The 26323-nt window shown below is 36.8% G+C and overlaps 1 protein-coding gene across 19 annotated transcripts in view; it reads left to right on the forward strand.

Moving 5' to 3' along the window:
* TRPM3 (transient receptor potential cation channel subfamily M member 3) overlaps window positions 1–26323 on the forward strand; it is an 833246-nt gene that overhangs the window by 477764 nt on the left and 329159 nt on the right. The gene's annotated exons all lie outside the window — the stretch shown is intronic.

Here is a 26323-nt window from a genome sequence, read left to right on the forward strand (position 1 = left end):
TAAAATCTCGAGAGGTTCTGCTCTCTGAGACGTGCGTGAATCATCCCTTTGTCCAGCGTCTCCACACTGTATAAGTTCCCACCAGTTAGTCACATAGTAGTCACCATCTTGGTTATCAGATCGACTACAGTCGTATTGCAGTACTTGTGTTCAAGTGACCCTTATTTTACTTGATAATATCTCATTCACCTCAGTTCACCTCATCACATAGGCATTTTATCATCTACGTCACCAGAAGAGGAAAGATGAGTGCAGTACAATAAGATATTTTGAGAGAGAGATCATATTCACAGAACTTTTATTACAGTACATTGTTATAATTGTTCTACGCCATTCTTAGCTGTTGTTAATCTCTTATTACTGTGCCTAATTTATAAATTAAATGTTATTTAGGTATGTATATATAGGAAAAAACATGGTATATATAGGGTTTAGTAGCCCCTTGGATAAGGGAAGAGTACTGTATTCATCTTTATATTTACTCATTCAGCATGAATAGATATTTGATAAATTAATAAATGAAAGTATGCCCCCCCATACACATATCTCCCCAAGTCTATAGGTAGTAGTGAGCAATGGGATTGCCAATGGAGAGATATAATAGGAGACAAGGGGAACCAATTGGAAGGTGTGGGTTTGAAATGATATATCATTTGGCCAAATGGGGACTTTATATATTGAGCTATCTCTGGTATCAAAAAGCAGTGCTCAATAGCCTTAGAAGTTGTTGTATTAGTAGTTGGAAATTCTTTTCTGCTTGGGAAAAGATGACTCATCTCAAGATATTTGCCAGGGAAATAACATTGAATCTTCTGATTTTCTTTCTTCCCTGGGGGAGAAAAAATCTCATCTTTCTCTGGCATTTGTGGGAAAATTATGAATGTAGCATTTTGGAACAATTGTGTTTGAAATGATACATCATTTGGCCAAATGGGGACTTTATATATTGACCTATCTCTGCTATCAAAAAGCGGTGCACAATAGCCTTAGAAGTTGTTGTATTAGTAGTTGGAAATTCTTTTCTGCTTGAGAAAAGATGACTCATCTCAAGATATTTGCCATGGAAATAACATTGAATCTTCTGATTTTCTTTCTTCCCTGGGGGAGAAAAAATCTCATCTTTCTCTGGAATTTGTGGGAAAATTATGAATGTAGCATTTTGGAAAAAAGTGTGTTCATTTCCCTGCAATATGGGTGGCATCCAAACCTCAATGTTTTGTGTTGAAGACACTTGCAGGGCACCTGGTGAGCCTGTAGCCATGTGACAAACTTCCTCCCATAAAACAGAGCTGTCTGCCACCAAAATAAATGTGTTTCCATTTTATGCCATTTATGTTTTATGAAGTTGTTTAAATTATGCTGATGGCAAATTAACACTAAGCTAAATGCCTTACCCCATGTTGGGAACTAGAGTATTTCTTTATGGAGGCAGTATTTCAGGAATTTATGTTGCAAGCAAGGTACCGGAAATAACTTGAATGCTGATGGCTGTGAAGCACTACAAGCATCTCTGTTGTAGATGCACTAAATAAATATGATTGTCACTGGAAAAAGAAAAAGAACACAAGTTTTAGAAGGGGAGAAACCCATAATGGGATTTTCTGAGCAATGTCAACTGACTAGAGTAAAATACACTATACTGAAAGATAGTGTGGTAGCCATAAGGCGATTTTTTCTTACACTCAGTGGGCTGGACTGCTTTTGTTTTGGTCACTAGACATAAATATCTAAGCAGACAGTGGTCCTGAAAAGCATCCCAGACTTTTTTCATTTTATATGTGCACGTAATCAAAGCTGCACTATAGACGGCAGTTGCTGACACACACACACCTTTTTCCCCCAATACACAGGTAGAACACGTTTGAGATTCTTTGTATTTACATACTGGGGATGCCAAAAAAATGCATACTAGTGGACACTTTGGTGAACGTTCCTCAAGCAGTAGTTCACCATAATCAGAAGTGTCTGGATGCTATTTTGAGCACCTCTTGTAATTGCAAAAGTCAAACATGACTTGTATTTGTCTTTTGTTATCAGTATATATCGAGTATTACAATTTTAATAGTTTTTTTTCCTTTCTTAAAATGTGTATACATTTGTTTGTCACCCTCTATATATTTCTTAAGTTATTTTGACCCTTTGTACTTACAGTAATGCTGTGCCTTTCTCTTCTTAAAAAAAAAGTTTGGATTTGAAAAAAAAGAATCATATTGTGGTGATTCACAAATGAGAGAATGACAACTCAGAAGGATTATCAGACTTGCCCACTGTCTATCAGTAGTAGCAGCTAGGGTCCTGCCTTCTTAGGAAGGGATTTTTATTAATAAGTTGTTTCCAAAATGCTCACTAGATACAAGTATAGTGGCACATTATCTCATTTAATCCTCACAATAATCCAGAGAGGTAGGGACTATTATTTTGCACATTTTTACAGAAGAGGAAATTGAAGCATAAGGAAGTGAAGTGACTTGCCCGAGGACGTATAGCTTCTAAGGTGAAGAGCCAGGCGTTCAATGCAGGCAGTCTGGTTGTCAGATTCCATTCCCTTAACCACTGCATAGACTGCCTTTTAAAAGACATAAGCACTTTCAAAGAAATGAGCTTCTCTAAATGATGTTCTCATATTATAGCATTCATGAGACTATTGTAGCATATATCAGAGAGCCCTCTGAGTCAGTAGCTTTGGGCAGAGGCCCAGAAATCTTCTTTCAGATTCAGGTGTCTGTGGACGAGCCACCCTTTGGAATACCTCTGCTATCTAGATAAGTGGTATCTGAGACGGGCGAGGGTGCTTTTGAATGTCTTGACTTCAGCATGTCCTTTGGTCCTTCTGCCTAGTGACCTGGTAACGTGAGAACTTTCACCTGTGTGTGGATATTGGTGAGTCTAGTTAAGAAATCACTAGAGGAATGACCCCTGTGCAGGAGAAATGGAGCTTCCCTGTGCTTGTTTTCTTTTCCAATGAACAAAGCCTTTACTTCCTGAGGGTTTGGCTCGTGGATGATGGTCGGTTCACCTCGCTCCTTCTGATCAATGTCTCATGCTGAGTTGTTCCTCACCGGGAGTGTGAGCCTCTCTGTGCTCTCTGTGCTCTCATTGTCCGGGGAATTTCAGCATGGGTTGTCCTTTCTACACTGGGAAGAGGCGAATTCTCACAAAGTAATTGCACTGAAAGTGTGTTCTGGATACAGTGAAGTGACATTTCCCCCTGGAATCTGTCTTAGGCTGGGAATGGAGATCAAGCTTGGAGGAGAGGGATGAAAAAAAGGGAAAGTAAAATATAAGTTTTAGGCTCTGTGCTTAACCATTTGGTTAAATAACCTTTGAGGAACCGGTGAATCTATTCTTACAGATACGGATCCTGGGCGCTGAGAAGTTAGGTGACATGCCCAAGGTTGTACAGCCAAAAGATGACAGACTTGGAAGTCAGCTCTGGCTTGTCTAATTCCAAAGAACATGCCCCGTCCATGATATCATGCTGGCAACTGAGAGGAAGACTGGCCAGGACAGGGCAGGTGGTTAGCTGGAGTAATGTCCTAGGTGAACGACCCTAACACGACAGAAGGCAACATCTTTAACCTTTGACTGTGGTGTTTTTTAGCAAGTGCTGAGCTAATCGAGTTCTCTCTGAGAGGTTCCCCAGGCTTACAGGCTTACATGAGGTTTATCCACTACAACTAGTTAGGGAACCTTCTTTAGAAATCGTGACTAGTCAATGTTAGATAAGTGTACTCATAAACACCTACTATTTTTTATTGATATGAATAAAGTACAATCTTGCTGAAGGCCCTGGGTGGTGTTATGTATGTATTCCAAGAGGCCTATGGACGCAGGTGTAAGATTGTAGATGCTCAAAAGGTGTTTCCACTAGGTATTTTCTAGGAATGGCTGTGATGTGGGTAACAAGCTCTTTTTCCTTTAAAGAATCTTAACACTTTGTAAGCGGGCATTTTCCCGCCAAATCGCGTCGTAATGCGGGGCTTTTTTGACATTTTCTCGCCAAAATTAGACTTTCCGTAAAATATTCATATCTTTTGATCTATTTGATATTTTTCTATGAAACTTTCAGTGTTTTAGTTTAAAAAGAGGTCTCTATTTATTTACTTTGCAAAATTTTTGCCGGTTCCAACTAGAGGCGATATGACGAGTTTACTCGTTTCCCACAAACAATTCAACTCTTATTTTTTACTCTTAGAGATACATTTTGAAATAGGGTAACATGATACTGTATAATGGCTCTACTCACGACTCCTTTAGTGAAGTTATCTTTAGCTTCTTAAAAACCTGATGGTCTTTTATTCTTGTGGAACTGCAATCAGTTTTATTTTTTCTCTTTATATATATTTTTAACCTTCTGTGAATTTTATGTTTCTCCTCTATTAAAAAATGAGTAACCTTTTCATTTCTATCTGGAAACTGTTACATCAATCAAAGAAATAATGCATGTGAAAATGCTTTGGTAAATTTAACATGCTGTATAAAGAGAAAGAATTTGCTTTCAAACAATGATGACTGGATTACTTTTCAGGATTAGCCTGCTGGCTTCTTTGTATAGTAGGCTATTAATAGCATTTGTAACTATCATTCCACATTATTTATGTAGTGCATGTATATACTTCACTTACTATGTTCAAAGTATTTTGTGAATAGTAACTCATTTAACTTACCGGGAATATTGTCCTTTTAGACATCAAACTGCCTTATAAAATTCTCTGCTCATTGTTGAGGAATTTTATCATGTCTTTGAAATTACCAGTTTTATGTTGTATAATTTATAGAAATTTATTTTTAAAGTTGTATTCAGTGACATCTCTGCTACAATTAGTTGTCTTTCACCAATGAATGACTCTAGTCTTATTTTTTTAATTTCTTCCCTATGGGAGACAGTTCTCACCCACTGGTGTGCTGTAAATGTTTAATGCTAGATGGATGATGTTTAATAACCAGGTCAGAGGGTGGGATAAAGATCCTAATTTGTATCACTTGCTAATTCCTATGTTATAAATACTCTCACTGTGGCTGAGTCAATGCTAATAACATGATGTCACATGTGAAATTGGGAAGAGATGCAAATAATCAGCTCCCATGAATGTAGTTTTCTTATTTCTTATCTTAAAGATGATGTAAATTCAAGTTTAGTCAGAATGGCTTAAATACCTAGATAAGCTCAGAAAGAAATAAGTGTCTCATGACGTGGAAGATACTAGTTGCCGACAATTTCCACTTTGCTATTTAGTATAGTTGATAAGGTTTGAAATCTCATGTAAACAGAAACCAATAGGAGGACTCCATAAAAATGAGTACACTTCCATGAGTCAGTTTTACTAGAAATTAAAACTATTCGCAAATGAATGAGGCCTCCTTTTATTTGGGCTAGCTCAGCTGAAGTAAGCAGTGTCAGCAGTGGCCTTGGCAGTATGATAAGAAAACTAAGAAAAAGAGGTCTCTGTTAAAATTAACCACCCACAACCTATGACTGATGTGATATACTCAGTCCTTTGAGGTAAGGAATTATTGTACCCAGTAAGATGTAAAGAGGATTTAGGCAGTGATTTAGCAGACTCAAATTCTAGGGTTGCTTTCTATTTTTATATCAATTAAAATCTTATTAAGGCCCCAGTTGTTTCCTCTTTATATTGGAAATAATAATTTTTATTATTATATAAGCATAAATGCCAAGGGACTTTAAAAGCCAAAGGCATTATACAAATATCATATATGAGTAATGAAGTATTAACAGCATGGTTTTATCTTATGTAAGGGGTTAGATTCTGAAGTCAGGACATGAGAAGCAGAAACCATGTGTAACCCCAATGCGTGCTTCCAGTCCTTTAGATATCATAGCTTCCACAGAAAGTAATAATTGGGAGGTTACACTGGACACTAATTAGAGCACCTTCTAATTCTAAGCTGAATGATGCTTACTGGAAGAACCCTTACAGGTATTATAAGCCAGGTAACATCCAGGGTTTCTTTGCCCCTTGAGATGTAGAAAAAATTATGCACCAACACAAGTCCAAAGCCCTCTTCAAGAACCTAAAAAAATTCCTAGAGCACTGATACTGTCTCCCCCCTCTCTCTCTTTAAATAATAGCTTTGTTGAGATATAACTCACATACCATAATGTTCACCTTTTAAAAGTGTAGAATTTAATGGATTGTTGTATATTCACAGAGTTGTACATCTAATATCACTATCTAAGACCAGAATATTTTCTTTATCCCAAAAGGAAACCCTGTACCAGTTAGCAGTCAATCCCATTTCCTGCTCATCATAGCACCTGGCAAACACTAATGTACTTTCTTTCTCTATAGATTTGGCTATTCTGAGCATTTCATGTAAATGGAATTATATTGTCTGTGTCCTTTGATGTCTGGCTTCTTTCACTTTACCATAATGTTTTCAAGATTTATCCATGTAGCATGTATCACAACTTATTCCTTTTTATGACTAAATAACATTCCACTGTATCTGCATCACATCAATTGATGAGCGTTTTGGATTGTTTCTGTTTTTTATAATGACTAATACTGGTATGACCATCGATATAAGTTTTTATGTGAACACACACTTTCAGATCTCTTGGGCATATACTTAAGAAAGGAACTGTTAGGTCATATAGTAACTCTGCTCAACATTTTGAGGATCTGCCTCCAAAGCAGCTGCAGTATTTTATATTACCACCCACAATGTATGAGGATTCCAGTTTCTCCTCACCTTTGCTATCAATTCTTATTGTCTGCCTTTTTCATTATAACCATCCTAGTGTGTGTGCAGTGGTGTCTCATTGTGGTTTTGATTTGCATTGCCCTAATGACTAATGATATTGAGCATCTTTTCATGTGTATATTGACCATTTATAGATCTTCTTTGGAGAATGGTCTATTCAAATACTTTTCCTATTTTTTTAAATGGGTTGTCTTTTTATTATCGAGTTGTAAGAGTTCTTTATAGATTCAAGTTCCTTATTAGATACATAATTTGCAAATATTTTTCTCTCATTCTGTGGGTGTATTTTCACTGTCTTGATGGTGTTCTTTGGTGCACAAAAGTTTTTAATTTTGGTAAATTCCAGTTTATCTAGTTTTTCTTTTGTCACTTGTACTTTAGTTATGAGACCTAAGAAGCCATGGCTTAATCCAAGGTCACAAAGATTGACTTCTATGTTTTCTTCTAAGGGTTCTATAGTGCTAGCTCTTATGTTTAGGTCCTTGATCCATTTTGAGTTTATTTGTATATATGCTGTGGCATTGATGATTTTATGGCATCTCTACCTTTGGTATACATCACTATACAAAACATCTGTATAGTGTTTTGTTCTTACATTGACACAGGAAAACCAGCCCCTTCCTTAATTTCTACACACACATATATATAAACTCCATGAGATAGTAGAGTTCACAGAAATTTTAGCAGTCACATAATGTATTAGATGAACAATCTAAAATCACATTTTAGACATCTCTAACATTCAAAAATCTTTTTGCCCAAGGGACATTTCACTGTTAATTATCCCCCCACCACCACCACCATCAACATACACACAGTCCACTTCCTAAATAGTTTATTTCCTCCACTCAGTCTTTCTCTCTCTTCCCTGCTCTTCTTTCTAGACCCTCTTGAGAACTAAAACACAAATTTCTCTCATTTTTTCATGAAGCACAGCTTAATTTCCTTACTTGAGTTCCGTATAGGTTCTTACTTTCTTCTTCACAAGATTGTGTTTTCCCCCAAAAAAGACAGTTCCCTCACTAAAGGAATTCTGGTGCCATTCTTCACACCATTATTCTAGGAAAGTTTTGATAGGGTAATTGGTGGAGAGTAATCCTAAGAGTGAGTAGAGAGAGAGCCCAGATACTAAACAGCAAAAACTAAGAACCACCAAGTGAATTAAAGAAAGGCACAAAAGGGAGTCAAAAAATACCTGTAATGATGATCTTCAATAATTTCCATGTTCTGCAATGACTATGGCAACAAAAAAGGCCTTACAGGTCAGTTCAGTAATATAGGGGGTGTGGGTTGGGGAGAGATTAGTCTGTGGAAGAGAGAAAGAAACCTACTTTTAAATAAACAAGGCTATGGTGTTTTGAGTGTAAAGATCCACAGTTCCTTGGCGGTAGATATGTTTTGTAATTCAGTACTTTTCAGATTTTCGAAAAGTAACACTATAGATAATCCATGTATGTATTATATGATACTCTGGTAGGGTCTGAGGCAGCATCTCATAATCAAACACAGCATCAAATGTATGTAACAATAAGGGGATTGAAAACTCTAAATAGCTTTATTTCCATTTAAGTCTGATTTTTTTTTTTTTTCCAAATGTGTTAGGAAAAAATCTTTCTACTTTCATTTTTGTGCTGTTTTTTTTTTTTTTTTTTATTGTAATGTTATATTGTGGACCTATATCTTTGAAATACCAGATCTGTAGATGATAAGCCATTCTTCAAACGTTCCCTTTAGCTGAGACAGCTCAGCAAGGCTAGAGCTGATGAGGATGCTTCATAAACGCCTGTCTTCTCTTTAGCTGGTACATCATTTGCCAGTGATTTGCCTTGCAGATCAGAAGCATTAGAACCATTCACTTTAGCCTTATTTCAGTGGATATAGTTGAAAACATAAGATAATGGGCAAATGATGTTTAGGACAATAATGTGAGCTCAAAATTACTTCAGGGAGGAGAGTACCAGGAAAGAACAGAGTAGACCAAAACAGTATTAGGAAATTGCTATCCCTTCCCCTCCCCCTCCAAAAAAAAAAAAAAAAAGCCCATCAGCTGTACAACTGTCTGTTTGGAACACCTGGATGATAATAAATGAGCACAGGGAGCTAGAAGGGGTGACTGGTAACCTTTATAGACCTAAGATTATTGACCTGAGATTTAAAGGAAAAAATCTTAATTTGCCTTTTACTTAAAAGGATTCTGATGCAGCTTTGACATGGTGGAAAATGAACAAGATTTTAATTCAGGAGGCTGGATCTTACCCAGCCTCTTCCTCAATATGACTTAACAAGCATCATTTATTTTCATTAGGGAAGATTAATATTTTGTAAGAGTTACTGTGATAGGAATATTTTACATGCATTTGCAATAATATTCATAATAGCCTTATAATACAGGTCCTAACACCCCCATAAAATCAACTAGGAAACTGAGCTTTGGATGGTTAGCTAGCTTATCCAAGACGTACAGTAAATGATGTGATCCATTGGGATTGGACACAGCTGTGATGCTAAAGCTCATGCTCATTCTATTGCTCAGGATACATTTTCAATACCCTTGTTTTATCATTGTCCATGTAGATACTGGTTTTACTGTATAATGCAGAGATCCACAGACCTGGTTTCAAATCTAAGCTTTACCATATACTAGCTATATGACCTTGGCATAGTAATAATAGTAGTGGTAATAGTTACCATTAACTATGCATTAAGCACTATTCTAGGAAATTATACATATATGATATACAGTAGGTATAGATCTGGAATACATGTGGATAATAGTACCAGCTTGGTTTCCAAGGAGTTCACGTGATATAATGTGAATCAGTATTTTTCAGAGTGCAATGTAGAAACTGCTAGATACTTGGTGTATCCCAAGAGAAGAAGTTTTATGCTAAAATAAATTTGAAAAACACTAATTATAGTTCCCTCTTGGAGATTCTCAATGAATATTTGCATCATAATGATGCTGAGAAGTATCTGAGGCTAAAAAGAAATGGTTGAACCTTGTTTAACTCAGGAGTTTCCCAAATATTTTGACCATAGAACCTCTTTATTCAGAGTTTATCTGTTAACATCTGAAGGTTCCAATAGAATGCATTTGGAGAAATGTTAATTAACTTGAAAGTCCTTCGTATATTTGCATGAAGTGACATGATCGCTCACATTATTTTGTACAACTACAATGCAAATTTACAAAGTAAACAAAGTTTATGTCAAAAAAAACGGGACTAACTTTAACTTCTCATTCTACCCAAGGGCTTTGCCTACTTGGATATTTTTTTTAATAAAAAGCATTTATAGAGTTACGTCTTACCATCCCAATTCAACCCACTCAAAGCCCAGTCAAAGTTTCTCTCTTTCATAAAATCTTCTCCATTCTCTGTCCCCTCTCACCGACAGGGATCCCTCTGTTCTCTGACCTATCTCCGCACTGACTGTCCCCAAGAAACTGGGGCTTTGCAGTCGTCTCTAAGAAACAGGAATTATGCAGAATTAAAATGTCCCACATTTGACGGAGTTGAATAGGATTAGAGTAAAATTTGTGAGAAAACCACAGTTTTAAAAGAAAAGGCAGCATTTCTTCGTTAGAGTTCCAGAAGAAACTGCTTTGTTTCTTTTTTTCCCCTTTATTTTCCTTCTTTCTTCATCTTTCTTTTCCTTTGTGATCCAATCCCAAGTTCACTATTGCAAAAATTTTATTTACCCAACATAGATACTAAGTTTGAGTCTTCTAAACTTGGACATGGGCTTACATTTAATTTTCTTATATATCTTTTTTAAAAATACAACTACAAAAAATGTATTGACTTTCCTCCCTGTTTGAGTTCTTGATAGTTTTTATCTTTTAACACTTTACAGCTATATTGTAATTTGCGAGTTTCTATTCAAAATCACTTTTTCAAAAAAAGGTGATAAAATATAATATTTGTAATTGAAATTTAGCACGCTATTTATTACTGGCGGCCCCTTATTGAAGTTGTAAAATCAAAGTACAATATTTACTCAATTTAAAATATAAATATGCTCAGTGCTTCTCTTTCAAGTGAGGCACCCATTGGCCTTCTGATTAAGGCACCAATGGAAATGTAAATATTCTAGAGGAAAACTCCCATGAGCCACTTCTACTGTGAATTTCAAAAAAATAAAGTCTAGCTTGAGCATGTAACACTAGTTTATCCTTGGAGAAGCTGGACTTAGATAGGAGAGGCTAAATGAGTCAGAGAACTAGAGTAGTAAGATAAGCAACAGTGGGGTGTAGATACAAAGAGGTTTTATCAGCTACTAGTTTGCTAACTTAAAAACAAGCACAAGCTAAATGGGGTGCTCATTATATTTTAGACAGAATTAACATTTGGCAGAGATATATACTGTGCCGCAAATATCTATTGCTTCATATAATACCCTATTTCCCCGAAAATAAGAACTAGCTGAACAATCAGCTCTAATGCATCCTTTGGAGCAAAAATTAATATAAGACCCGATCTTATTTTACTATAAGACCAGGTCTTACATAATATAATATAATATAATATAATATAATATAATATAATATAATATAATACTGGGTCTCATATTAATTTTTGCTCCAAAAGACGCATTAGAGCTGATGGTCTGGCTAGGTCTTATTTTTGGGGAAACACGGTAGGAAAGGGTCAGAAAAGGTTTGATTTTTGAAAACTCTCATGATTTTCTAAAATAGAACTAGACACCTAAGCAGAATCTTTGGAACTCGGAAAGGTGATTTATTTGAAACCCTGTGGTTAATTACAATATCATTGCTCAAATCCAAATTGTGATTTATGAAAAGTAGTCAAGGATAGGAATTATACCTGTGGCTCTGACTTAAAATGGTGGTTATTTATAATAATTCACAACAGTTTAGAACATAACTGGAAATTCTGTCTATAGGCTTTTCAACCAAATTATTCCCACCCCATGCACAGGACCTGGAATTGAGTACCTGCTCAGGAAACGCTTGCTCTCTAGACTAGTCACGTGGATAAAGAGAACAGAACGGGGAACCACAAGGAAAAAACAGCAATAGCAGTGAGGTTGTTCCTTGAGTGAGATTGTTGCCTTGACTTTAATAATGTCCTTCTGTTATTTACCAAAATGCCTCATAGTTTTTAAGCGCTTGTTATTTTATTTCTCTCTGTTAACTCATTCATTAATTTCAGCATTCATTCACGCAAACCTCTTGTCTGAGCCTATTGTCTATTCCAGGTACTGGGGATACACTGTGTCCTCCTAGGATTTATGGTCTAGTAGAAGAGACAGACAAAAAACAAGGGAAAAAATATATATATACCGGGGGTGCCAAAAAATATACACAAGTAGACACTTTGTCAGTGTTGCTCAAGCAGTAGTTCACCATAATCAGAAGTGTCTGGATGCTGACAGTAACCACTTTAAGCACCTCTTGTAATTGGGGAGTCAAATGTGACTTTATTCATCTTTTAGTATTGGTATATATTGAATATTACAATTTGAATACAGTTTTCCTTTCTTAAAATGTGTATACCTTTGTTTGGCATCCTCTGTATATGTATATTTATTATATATAATTTTATATAGATACTTATTATATATAATTATTTTATATAATTATATAAAAGTATATATAATTTTATATATAATGAGTATATATATAAAATTATAATTGGGATAAATAATAAGAATAAAAATGATGACAAATACTCAGGAAGGATGTCCTACTTCAGAATGGCAGCTCTAAGTGAACAGAAATTTCACCTTTCTTTGGGAAATCACTGCATTATAATGACTTGTATTCACTGATTTACCAGTGAAGCACTATGATGTTTAAAATTGATGTTAGAAATCTCTCTAACCCAAAAAGGACACTATCAGAAAAAACACATTTTGCAAAGAAAAAACATAAAGGTAATAAATGTCATAATTGTCCTTCATTAGCTCAAAAACAACAAAAGGATCTTGCTTTAAAACATGGATTTCTGACCTCAGACAGAAGTTTTCTAAACCAAACCATGGTCTATTATTGATGCAGAAGACTTATTTTGTATTCATCCTTTTCCAAGGCAGTACATTTGGGGGCCCCGTCTGAGAAACGAGAATGTGAACTCACACTCTTCCAAACATTTTCCATAAGAATTTGGACAGCTTATGTAACCCTTGAGAGCCTCATTTCTGTAAACATTTTAGTTGAAACACAAAAACTACTCAAAATACCAATGTGTAGCCCAATGAATTATCACCAAATAAGTCTGTGTAGCCAATACCCAAATCAAGACAGACCATTGCCATCACCCTCATCCCCTCCTGCCCCCCTCCAATCACTTCTCCTCTGTCTTCTCCAGAGTAACTGCTCTCTTGACCTCTAACACTACAACTTAGTGTTATACCCTCTTCTTAAAAACTTTACACACAAGGAAATGAATCATGTGTATTCTTTGGTGTCTGGCTTCTTTCACTGAGGCACATTTCTGTATCTTTAAAATGGGGAAGATGATGTCTGCCTCATACTGTGGTTATGATAATGATGTTGGAGCTGTGTAACATGTAAGGTACATGGTCCCAACCAGTTGCCAGAAAATGTGAGTGTTTCATTCCACCTGGTTCTGTATTCACAAGCAGTTTGTACATATACAGAAATACTTGTGACAGGATGGGATGGACTTGGAAACCCTTGAGAGATCTGACGTTGGCTTGAGTCCCAAAATGGTCCTTAATCCTGGCATTTAATTCTTCTCTATCTTCTCTATGCTTTTTTCTCCTTTGGAGTAAGTAACTAGCAGTTCCTCCTGCATTCATTCCCCAGCAGGCCCAATTGGTTTGTGTCCCACAAGATTATAGAAGTGACCCAAGCAGGTTTTCAGGGATAACAGTAATTACAACTAATCTTTCATGAGGACTCATGTGGCAGGCAAACTCCTTATCACCTCACATAAATTGTCTCATTTAATCCTCACCACAGCTGAATGAGGACGATATATTAACCCCATTGTAGATATGAGGTACTGAACCCAGAAAGACTTGAAAGTTTACACGACCACTAAGAGGTGGTGTTAGGATTTCAACCTAGGCTTTTGGTCTCTAGAACCATGATTTTTTAACGGCTGATATGCAGGCCCCTGATACAAGCAAACCCTGTCATTTCTTACTGTAATTGTTTAGTAAAGGTTATCACCTATAGATTTCAACTTATCCTTGGAGAGGTTCTTGGTTTAAAAAATGATGGAAAAGTCCATAACACTCTCCCTCTAACCTTACTGGGGAATGTCCTCAGTATCTGGTATTCACTGGAGCTTGAAAGACACAAGCCATATAAATGCTTCATTAAAAGCCCTGAAATTTAAAGCCTAAATCTATTTTTATTGTGTTACCCCTGCACTGGAGCATGTCATGTTATCTGGGAAAGTGCCTTGGGGGAATTTTAGTGCCTTTTCTAGTTCTTACCATGTCTTTCTTTTTACCTTTATCATATTTTTACCCATTTCTTTATTTTCCATTATTGACCAGTAATCACAGCCCTGCATGATGTTACTTTAGAAATCTAGAGAGCCTCTATGAAAACCCCCACTGCCACGTTTAATCCTATGAAGTTGCTGGTAATAGGGGCTATTAGATTATTACAGATAATAAATCCTCTTACAGCATGATTTGATATGTCTCAGTTTGCAAAAACCAAACTAACAAATATTTATTTAATGCTTTCTTTATGCGAGACATCATGCTAAGTAAAGCAAGAAAATAATATCACGTAAGTCACATTCTTAGAGTGCTTAAAATTTGGTTGGAGAGAACAAGAATATAACCATAGAAAGTTACATATTAGTTCAAAGTAATAGTAGAAATGTCATAATACTCCAATGAGTAAGAGGACATCTAAAGTGGTCTCAGAATAATTACTAGACATGCCCAGAGAAAGCAGGAATCACTTGGTCAGAAGAGAGGTGGAATTGAAGGTACTCGGGGAAGATGAACAGGGTCTGCAGAGTCAGACTGTAAGAAACCCTGGCTAAAAAAAATGGCTTAACCAAGGATTCAGGAGGATGAGAAGTGATGAGTTAGAGATGAATGTATTCGTTTCCTATTGCTGTTGTAACAAACTACCACACATTGAGTGGCTTAAGACAACACAAATTTATTATCTAATAGTTCTGTAAGTCAGCAATTGAGAATGGGTCTTAGGGGCTAAAATCAAGGAGTCGGCAGAGCTGCATTCCTTTTGAAGGCTCTAGGGGAGAATCTTTCTTGGGCTTTTCCAGCTTCTAGGGGCCACCTTCATTCCTTGGCCCATGGCCTCTTCCTTCTTTAGAGCACATTACTCCAATCTCTGCTTATGTCATCGTGTCTCCTTCTCTGACTCACCCTCCTCTCCTCCTCTCAGAAGGGCCCTGTATTTACATCGGATCCACAGGAATAACCCAAGGTTATCTTCTCATCTCTAAATTAACTTAATCGCATCGGCAAGGTCCCTTTTGCCAGGTAATGTTGCATATTGACAAGTTCTGGGGAGTAGGACCTAGGCCTCTGTGGCGGCCATGATTCTGTCAGCTACAGTCAGCACCACATTGAGGATGTTTTTAAATATAGACTTTGAAGTTGATCCTGCACAACATGAAACCATTGAACATCTCAGTCTGAGGAGTGATCTGAGGAAAACAAAAAATATGAGACAGAGCAGTGGTCAGAAAAGCATAGAGGCAAAGTGACCAATGCAGAGCGTGTTGAATCTCTCACTGTGCCATGTGTGGATATTTTGCTTCCCTGTCTCTATGTGTGTCACGTCCGAGGGTGAGAGACCACCCACATGCCCATCCACGTTTGTACCTGTGAACACAGCCTCATCTTGTTCCAAGGGGTTATTTGCCTAGCCATGGGAAAGCAGCTGCCGGAAGAGATCTGCAACTCTTCTTTGCTCCCAATACTGCTGCTGCTGGAGCAGAGGTAACATGCAAGCATTTTGGTTTCTGAGGAATCAACACCAGGCTTTGAAATATGGGAAGTGACTCTCCAGACAACCTTCCCGGTGTCCCAGAGGGGTTTCCAATCTTAAGGAGATAAAAAAAAAAAAGCAGTCGTCTGTGATGGGTAGTTACACATCCGCAGTGACCTCCCCGATAGACTGTTTCCACAGGCGGTAGGGCCTACAATGTAGTGGCAGCCAGGAAAAGTGATCTGATTAACAAGAAGCCTGAATGGTGTTCAGAGCAGAGCCAGGAGGCGATTCATTAACTCTCCTCTCTATTCTTTGCCCTTTTTATATTGTCCAGAATTTGAAATAAGTTGTCACAGTGAGTTTTGATTCAGACTCTATTTTATTGGAGTTACCTCGAACTGTGACGGCACACAGGTGTGAAATTAGAAACAAAGACGAAAAGAAAACCAATAATCATATGAATTAGCAGACTTGTAATAGAGCAAGAGATTTTTAGGGGAGTTCTCACTAACATACAGGCAAGGGCTGGAGTTGCCTCTCTGGCAAAACAAATTCAGATAGTTCAGGAGTAAGCAAGCCCGAATGGTTTATTAACGCATTTGGGGGTTCTGTCATCCATAGAGTTGCTTATCTAGGATAAAGCAATTAAAATGGATTACCCAACTGCCTAGTAAGACTTGATAACATGGAACTTTCAGAACAAAAATATGTGTTTTCAGCAATGGGAGAGAAAATTATAATGTTGGTGTTCAGGCTCCTAAAGGATTACAACACAATCTGAAAGGGATGGACATTATGAAATGAAAACATTCCCCTCTTTCCAAGAAAGAATGGGGCAGCCGTTATGTTGGTGGTGTTTAACTATCATGATGTTCAGCAGCAAAGGAAGATCCTCAGAAATAAGCCCAGAAGTCTCTGAGGGAAAACATAAATATTCAGCTGTGCTTTTTTTTGTTATTTTCTTTCTAAATTGTGTTTACCTTTTAAACAACAACAAACAGAAGCCAAAAACTTGGCAGAAGGCTGCTTTTTAAAGAGAATGTATTCCTTGGTTGCCAAATGAACATGCCTCTCTTTTTCACTTTTCTTTTTTGCTTTAAAAAGTGATACTTACCATTTCCTTCATTCAAGAACATCTTGCCCTTCAGCCATCAAGGGCATTCAGACTCCAGAATGTCGGGGTCCGCAAGAGGACAAGTCAAGGCCTGTGTGTATTATCATCATCATCATTCTATTATTGTATGAAATTATGATAAACATCCATCAAGACTCAGGGTATAGGGCATTAGAGATGCACGATATTGAGAGAAACGTGCATAAACAAATAATGACTGCACAATATAATAAGGCATTTGTACTTAAAAATTACTATGAGAAGATTATTATTACCAAGGGAGACAACCTCTAGTGAATCTGTGCTTGTATTTTCAACCGTTAAAGAGTCCCTTATCCATACAGAAAACCAAACAGACTACAAAGCAGTAGCAGCCTTCCCTTTTAAACCTGTTTCCCACACGTGGGGTGTAGGACAGAGGGGACCACTGGCCTGCAGTCACTGATGTCAGGTGGGAGCCACAGTGGTATTCAGGGAATATCCCAAGAGGAATGTGACCTCAATACAGTGATCGCGTGCCATCTGGTGTCCTCTTCTGTACTTCATCTGGAAGTTGCAAGGCTCCATGTCTAGTTAGGTGTCTCATGCATGTTAGTCCTAATTTTCTGGTTGTTAAACTCTCTTCCCTGTGCAACCAGAAAAGATCTCTGGAGAAGTGGGTTCTGAAGGCAAAGCACAATTCTTTTACATAACATTCCTTTACAGATGCTAAAACTTGGCAAGAGAATTAAGGAACTGGAGGGGGACTTTTACATTAAAGTCTCTTTCCTAAACGTAAAAAGTTCTGCCTCTTCTTACCGATTACATTTACCTAATCACCACAGACAAGATGAAGTTTGGAGAATGTGGAGGAAAGGGGAGCTGGGCAGCAGCTGGGTTTGAAGACTTTGGACAGAGTACTTGAATTATTGTGAGCTTTAGAGAAATTGAAAGGAATGAGTATTTATTGACCAATTGTGAGTCAGGCACTGTGCTAAATAATTTAAATACCTATTCCATTTGGTATACTCTTCAAAATCAAATATGAGGCTCACAGCTGTCAAAACTAAGGATTTGCAAGATATTACCCCCAAAGCATTACTCTTCCACAACCACTGAGTGGCAAAGCTAGAGTTTGAATTCAGTCCTTTTGCACTGTTCACCTCAACAGTAATAACAGTGGGGAAATGGGTAACACAGTAGATGCTTCGTGAGTGCTTATTGGGTCTAAACTTAACAGGTCATGTGTCATATGTTCTGCTCTTAAGTTGACTTTGTCATTGTATTTTTGTATAAGTCTAGTTAAAAAAATATTTGCATTAAAAATAAAACTTCAATTTAGAAGATTTTTAAGTGAAAAATGGGTACACCAACATTTATTCATTTTTTTCCTTTCTAGGCTCTGTGACAGGGTTTTGTATGTTTATTCATTTTTATCTTTATTACATTTATTGCAGTAACATTGTTTAGTAAAATTATATGTTTCAAGTGTACATTTCTACAATGCATCATCTACATATTGCCTTGTGTGTTCATCACCCAGAGTCAGTTCTCCTTCCATCACATATACTTGACTCCCTTTACCTTCTTCTACCACCCTCCCACCCCCTTATCCTCTGGTAACCACTAAACTGTTGTCTGTGTCTATGAGTTTTTGTTTCTTTCTTTGCCTTGGTCATTTGTGGCTTTTAGTTTTATATCCCACATATGAGTGAAATCATATGGTTCTTGACTTTTTCTGTCTGACTTACTTCATTTAGCATGATAATCTCAAGATCTACCCATGTTTTCTCAAGTGGCAGTATTTCATCTTTTCTTATGGCTGAGCAATATTCCATTGTATACATGTACCACATCTTCTTTATCCAACCATCTATCGAAGAACATTTTGGTTGTTTCCATGTTTTGGCCACTGTGAGTAATGCTGCAATGAACATAGGAGTACATGTATCTTTATGGATAAATGTTTTTAGATATTTGGGGTAGATACCCAGAAGAGAGATTATGGGGTCATATGGTAATTCTATTCTTAATTTTTTGAGGAACCTCCATACTGTTTTATATAGCAGCTGTACCAACTTATGTTCCCACCAACAGTGTATGAGGGCTCCTTTTCCTCCACAGCCTCTCCAACACTTATTATTACTTTTCTTGTTGATGATAATCATTCTAACAAGTGTGAGGTGGTATCTCATTGTGGTTTTGACTTGCATTTCCCTAATAGCTACTGAAGTTGAGCATTTTTTTCATATATTTGTTGACCGGTAGAAAAATTTTTAATGTAAGAAGTAAGTCATTAAAACTTTCATTTATTTAGTTATTATATATATATATATATATATATATATATATATATATATCAATGCATACACATGCATTCATATCTTCAGTTTAATCAATACTAAGTTCCTACAGATTTTCAATGTCTTTATCTTTGCTTTAAGAGCTTACTACAGCTCTTCTATTTTCCAAGCTGACCTATTGTAGTTTATATATTTTCTTTATTTTTTTCTATTTAAAATTTACTATTCTTAGGTGGAAATGTTGAATTAAATAGAAACCAAAGCTTTCTGAGGTTAAAATACACATTTCTCTTAGTAGAGTCTTGACTTTATTTATTTACATGATTTCAAAAAGATTAATTATAAGAGCCATCTAAATTCTCCCTTTACTTGTATATTAGGTATAGCCTGTGGTCTGTTATTCTCAACATTGTGCAATTCCTTTATCTTTATTTTGAAAAGCTAATCTTTGAGTAAGCAAACACTTAAACGTTCCTCTGATTCTTAGCTGGGTGCCCTTCAAGTGACACTGCCAAATAGTTCAATTAGAATCTTGGGAGTTCCTCTGATATGAACAGTCATTCAGTAGATATTACACCACTGACTAATTGGTATTGGCCACAGATAGGTTGTCAGAGATAATGATATATTGTCATTCCTGTTATTATTATACTTTACCAGTATATCAAATATATTAGCTATCAAATAATAATCATAGAGCTGCCCCCACAATGATTTTGCTGTTACCCATTGAGCTTATTATATTAATTTGAAGAATGGGATTCAAAGCATTGACAAAGTCTTGGATTCTATTCACAGAAAAGAAACCTGGTAACTCAGAGTTCATGGGCTTATCCCATAGAAAATTTTCCCAGATCAGGAAACTTGCATGCAGAGAGTTGCCATCTTACTTGATGAGAATACTATCAGACAGCCTGAAATAGCAGTGGTCAAAAATCATGTATTCAAGTTCTAGCACATTCCCTGATTTTCTATGTGACCACAAATAAATCACTTATCCTTTTTAGGTCTCAAATTTTCCACCTATAAAATAGGAAAATGTAACACCATGCCATTCAAGATTTAAAATTACTGTGAAGATCAAGTGAAATTTATGTATACACACACACACACACTCATGTGTGTGTGTGAGTGTGTGTGTGTGTATACAGAGGGTGACAAAAAATGTATACAGATTTTAAGAAAGGAAAACTATTAAAACTATAATAATATATACCGATAACAAAAGATGAATACAAGTCACGTTTGACTTCCGCAATTACAAGAGGTGCTCAAAGTGGTTACCATCAGCGTCCAGACACTTCTGATTACGGCGAACTACTGCTTGAGCAACATTGACCGAAGTGTCCACTTGTATACATTTTTTCACCACCACCCCGTATATATATACTATATAGATAGATATAGAGATGGATATAGATATACACTAATTTTAAAGTATTAAGAGCTAGAGCTATCTTAACTGCTACTTCACTCATCGTTATACAGCATGTGAGACAGTGGAGACCGTCTAAACATAGGAGCATGAAGTATAAATAAAAACAAAATAATTGGATGAGACAAGGGCATTAAATAAGGCTAAAGAATAGTTCTCCATCTTCCTGTGATTTCTTCTCTAACACAGAAACAACCTCCAAAAAGACTACAAGGCTAGCTGTCAAAATTTTTTTGTTAGCTAAGGGCAGAGGGGTGTTACATATTAAAAAGAAGAATGTGGTCGTCACTTGTTTTCAGTCGCTCTAAGTACTTCAAGCAGAAAAGTATATAATACAGGGAATTAGAGGCTGATAGTACTGTCTAAAGGACTGCAGAAGCAAAGGTCAGGAGGAAAACCGCTGCTGGTTTTCAGGAACTCTGGAACTACAGGGAATGCAGAGAGGTTATTGATGATGATCTTCATTGTCTGCAACTCCCCAAGTGACTCTGGTGCTTACCTAGAAAGCCTCTGGCAAAATCTTCCATAGACAGCTGTCGGTGATCACCTGGCTGCAGCTCTTCTTTGCTCCAGGTTGCCTCCAAGTGACGCCCATTGGCATAATTCATATTGGAACCCAACTGGCAAGAGAGCCCAGGAAGTGCAGGTCCTAGGCTTCTCCCCAGGGATGAAGAGTGATACACGGTCAACAAGAGACAAGTTGACACACTACTACTCTTCAAAACCATTTCTTTAACAACACTTTGGTGAAAAGAATTACTACGTTACAAACCAAGGATTCCCAATGTTAAATCAGAGATATTTGAGAGTGGGAAACTAGATTTCATTCCTGAACTCTCGTATGTTACACTATTTCCACAATTCTGAGATTCCAGTGAGTAGTAGTTATACCATTACTTTAATAAGATCTTTTCAAAAAGCAACATAAAAGGTACACATCAAATGTAAAACTTACCCTTAAGTCACTGTTGTTAAGAGTGTGACAATTAGTCTTAAGGAAATATGATGTTACTGTAATTTGGGGGGCCATAGTGTAAGGAAGTTGGAAAACGCTTATTCCTTCTCACATACTCTACATATTTTTATCTGATCCTGTAACAAAACTGGGTCAGGATCAAGGCATTTCACTCTACCAACAAAGAAGCCTGGTGGACACACTCAAGGATATTTTATTGGTCACTGAGCCATGGGATTAATGGAGAGAATGTTTCACTGTCCTCAGCAGAGAAGAAAGGGGGAAAATGGATTGTCACAGTCTCTCTCTTTACATGGACTTCCTTGTAATATACTAGGAAGAAGTAGTGATCTCTCTGTTTTCTTTTGTTTCCTTCTGTTCCCTTCTGGCCTTTGACCCCAAGTGACCAGAGTGGAGGTGGTCCACTTCCTTCTGGAAGAAGCGCGGTCTTTTCTCTGTATTTATTTTTGGGATATCATTTCTTCAGAGATGTTCCTGATGCTCTGGCCTCAGAAGACCCATTGAAGTTTCTCTAGAAAAAATATGTAATAGACATTGTAGAAACGTTTCATCAATACTCCTCTGAGCTCTCGGGCTGGCTCTGGATGAGAGCCTTGCGGTGGTATGGTGAGATCTGAGATTTGGGCTTGTGTACAGTGGTCTCTTCAGTCTGCCCTGGCTCTTGGTCTTTTCAATCTACCTTGTTTAGGCCATAAGGGTTCTACCTGGGGCCCCTCCCAGTTCACTAGACAGTTCTGCATTAGAGTTTAAGGGTTATATGTACATCATTTCCCTTTGCAACTTGGTGGGGAGTGATGGCCAATTTATGACCTAAATTCTTGGGTTCTTAGCCAAATTTTGTAGTAATCTCACTTTGTTTTAAAGAATGCTATTTTTATTGTCTACAAAACAGTTTCTAAAAATGTTAGAAAATAATTGGTGTTGAACCATTAGCATATGTTGCCTATTATTAGGAGTAAAAGTTCTAACACTGCTGCCCACTGCATCTCTATATTGGAATCGCCAAGGAAAGACAAGCACTGGATGGAACAATGCTTTACTCACATAGAGAAGAAAACAGAGCAAGACTAGCTGCAGTAGCGGGCATTGGTCACCTGTGGCCAGCAGCCACATGCTGGTCTACATACACCCTCATTGTGTCACAGAACAAAGCATCCCGTCCCCTCCCTGTAAGGGACAGATACAGCAGTGGGGTTGGCCAGGTGCCATATGATGCATACACTTAAGCAGAACAAAGGAGTACACATTGAATCTGAAACAGAGAAAGCTATTCCCACACAATGTTTTTTTATTTTTTATTTTTTTGTTAAGAAAGTGCTCTAGGCCCAAGGCCACCCATTCTTATGCATGTGAGAGAGGGTTGAAAAACTGCATGTATAATCAGTATTTTATTTTGTATATAAATATATGTGTGTGTGTGTGTGTGTATATACATATATATTTTTTTCCTTTTTTCTTGATTTCTGAAAAGAATAGGTATGTGCTCATAGTAAAACATTTTTTAAATGCTTGACAAAAAGAAAATGCTTGACAATTTCACAGATTTTTCTGGAAATAGTATTATATCCTTACTTTAACTGCATCGTTGTTTTGTTAGTTGTGTTTTGTTTTGACCAGAAAAAGATTACCCATAATAATCTTCTTCAGGGCTGACTGGTTCATTCTGAACTATTATAGGTTTCACTTGAAAAAATGTCTGTGGACACCATTCCCCAATCATAAATGCTAACATAGCAACCTTCTCATTAGAGCCTCAGCTGGTTAGGTAACCCTGAAAAGTGAAAGCATTTTGAAACTGGAGGACCATTACATGAAATGTTCTCAGGCAAACTTCCCACCACGGGAAAATAAAAGAGAATATCTGAGGGTATGTCATAGACCTTGTCTTTTCTTTGTGCTATGTAAGTTCTGTTGAGTAGCAGTGAAGCATTTTGGGTCCTACAGGTAGCAATGTACCCTTTTAACCAGAAAAGAAGCACTTATTTTTGAGGCTGTTTCTATATTATTTGGGTTAGTAGAGAAATCATTATTTTTTAGCACTTGCCATAGTTGCCGAATAAATGGTTTCAATGCTTTATCATTTCTCTGATGAGTTTAATTCCATTTCATCTCTTCGCTGGTTAAAAATTCCTTCAGTGTCTCTCCCTTATGTTCTGGATAAAGTCCAAATTTGTCACATGGCTGTACTAGGCCTTTCAGCAACTGCTTCCAGACTCACCCATCTCCTGGTGATGTACCAGTGGCTTTCTTCACTATAACACCAATAAACTATTGTCATTTCCCCGACACTCATGCTTACTTGCTAACCTCTCAGTCTGGCTTCACATCTGTCCCTTTTCCCCCTCACTCCCTTATTCAATCTTCCAGATGAATTTCTATTTAACTTTAAGGACACTAGATTTTAAGTGCCTCCCAAAATTGGCCATGCCTTATACATCTCTAAATTCCTGGTGCCTGTCAGAAAGCTGGTATATCAGAGGAACTCAAAACATTCAATGTGCTGTATTATAAATTCCACATATAAAAATATGTCCTAACATGCCATTTAAGAATTCACCATAATTGTATTTGTAGGAGCAAGACCATCCCCTGTCTATGGGTTCAAGCTGTAAGATGAACAATAAAAAGTTTGCTGCTAAAGAAAAATATGCTTTCATTAGTACCACAAGTTCATCAAATATTTGTCTTAGTTAAAAGACAGTAAGCACATCTTTTAAGGAAACATTGAGGCTTATCGATGGTTAGGAGAATGGTGCTTTTCTATTTAGGGCATTGCATTTGTTTCCTGGAGGTATAATCAATCCTTCTTGAATCATAGTCTTGAACATTTTGTTTTGGTCCAGAGCAGCCATTTTCAGCACAGAGTCAGCCCTGGGGTTTAGGTAAAGCTTTGATCAACTGATCAGAAATTCTAGAAAGCTGAATGAAATGCAGTGAAACATGTTATGGCTTTTGGGATGTTTATTAGTTGGTTGGTTTGTTTAAATAGAATTCCTTCCTCATTACCAAAATACTTATCACATTGAACAGTAATAGAAAGCAGGAAAGAACAAGCAGGCCTTCCTGAAGACATTCGTTTAGCTCAGCAAAATCTTTATTTCCCTGAAAGTTACTGCAAAAACACAAGAACAGACTATAACAAAAATATTATCAATGTGCTTCCTTCCCCTGAGTTAAATAAACACAATACTTCTGTTTCTGAAATTCTAAAAAGATCATAACAGTAGAATATGCCTGATTCATAGAGAGTGTTTAGTGAGGAAGAGCTAGCAATGTAATAGAATAAATTGAGTCAAATATGTTGCTATATTTTAAAAGATTTAGTTTACCTCCTAATGTTGTACTTATATTTTCCTTGATCTTTTACATGCATAATGCATATTTTTACATTTGTAAACAAACTCCTCTAATTCTTATTCGATTACTTACAGGATAACAGGATTCTGTTACTATACTCTTTTTTTTTTTTTTTTAATTACCTTGGTCATATGATTTGCAGATTTAGAGTCACTGATATTGAAATGAAAATTACTCAAGAAGTTTATCATCATTATTTATTGACATTTTATATAGCCATCTATTCAAACATAATTATTTATTAAGTATCTACTAAGGCTGAATGCTGAAATGCAAAATCTATCAATTGTTTCCCACATGTTAAGTTGATTGAATCAGTGTTTTCGTATATATTGATGGAAACCTTGAAAGCTGAATAATTGAAGAACAAATTAAATAAAACAACAAGGTAGATGTGCTCTAAGAAAAGACTTCAGGCTCGAGAGGTTGGATAAGGTTTAGTAGGCCTTTTCAGATTCTTAATTTCAGTGAATTCATAGGTCATAATGTCAGCTTTCTCCTCTCTCCTTCATTTTGGTTAATTCCATTTGTTTGATAACCTGTCTGTACATTAACTGCAGAGAAGCTTCTGTTTTCAGTGCCTCAACTCAAAGAAAAGGATGCATTTTCCAAAGGATTCCTATACAATCTTTGTGATAGTACGTGGTCTGTTTCGTTTGTTCCAACCACCTTATTTTTCCTTGTGTGATATTTTCAGGAGCACACAATTAACACATCGCCCAAATCAATGAAAATATTGTGGAGGTTTGCACATCTATTTTTGATGCATCAGGTTAGAAACTGTATTATAGCCATTTGAAAAATAACACCGTGAGCTTGTGACAGCTCTTTATTAAGAGCAAATAAAGACTTCTGTGAAAGGTTTTTTGAGGCCACAAAGCATGTTCTGCTGTGAGTTTAAATGCATTTGTATTGTGGTATTATTTTTTTTAAAAAGAAAAAGCTGATTTCCTACTTAAATACTTTCCAAATTGCTTAAACAAGGTAGCTTTGAAGGGTTTTGCTAGAAATTGTCATACTATATAGACTTTGTCATCTCAGTTTAAGAGAAACATCATGACCACTTTCAAACCTTTTTTTCCTTCAAATCTTAGTAAACAAGGTATGGACATCTCAAGAGTCATGACAAAGTGAATTGCTTTAGCATCTTCCAAACTGCAGTACCAAATTATCATTCAAGTTTTCAAGTTTCATATGGACTCTATAAAAGGAATCAGTTTGACCTATGGCTCAGGCATGGGAAAGAAATACAGACCCAATTTGGCCAGGCAGTGACACCTATGTCTCAGATAAAGGTGATTCCTACCACCAGAAATGAAAGAATGTTGCATTTCTTCCAGAAACCTGCCTCATTCTTTTTACTAAGTCATGTGAACACACATCTCATCATGATCATATATTTCCTTAAAATGCTTTCTTGACTTCCCATTTGTTGTGTTTAGGATTAAGTCAAACCCTCTGATATGGCAAAGAAGTCCTTCCCGGATCTCAGCCTCTCCGATCTCTTCCATCT

This window comes from Rhinolophus sinicus, chromosome 16 (genome assembly GCF_057876585.1).
Source record: "Rhinolophus sinicus isolate RSI-liver-muscle chromosome 16, RSI-T2T, whole genome shotgun sequence".
In the NCBI taxonomy this organism is placed as follows: Eukaryota; Metazoa; Chordata; class Mammalia; order Chiroptera; family Rhinolophidae; genus Rhinolophus; species Rhinolophus sinicus.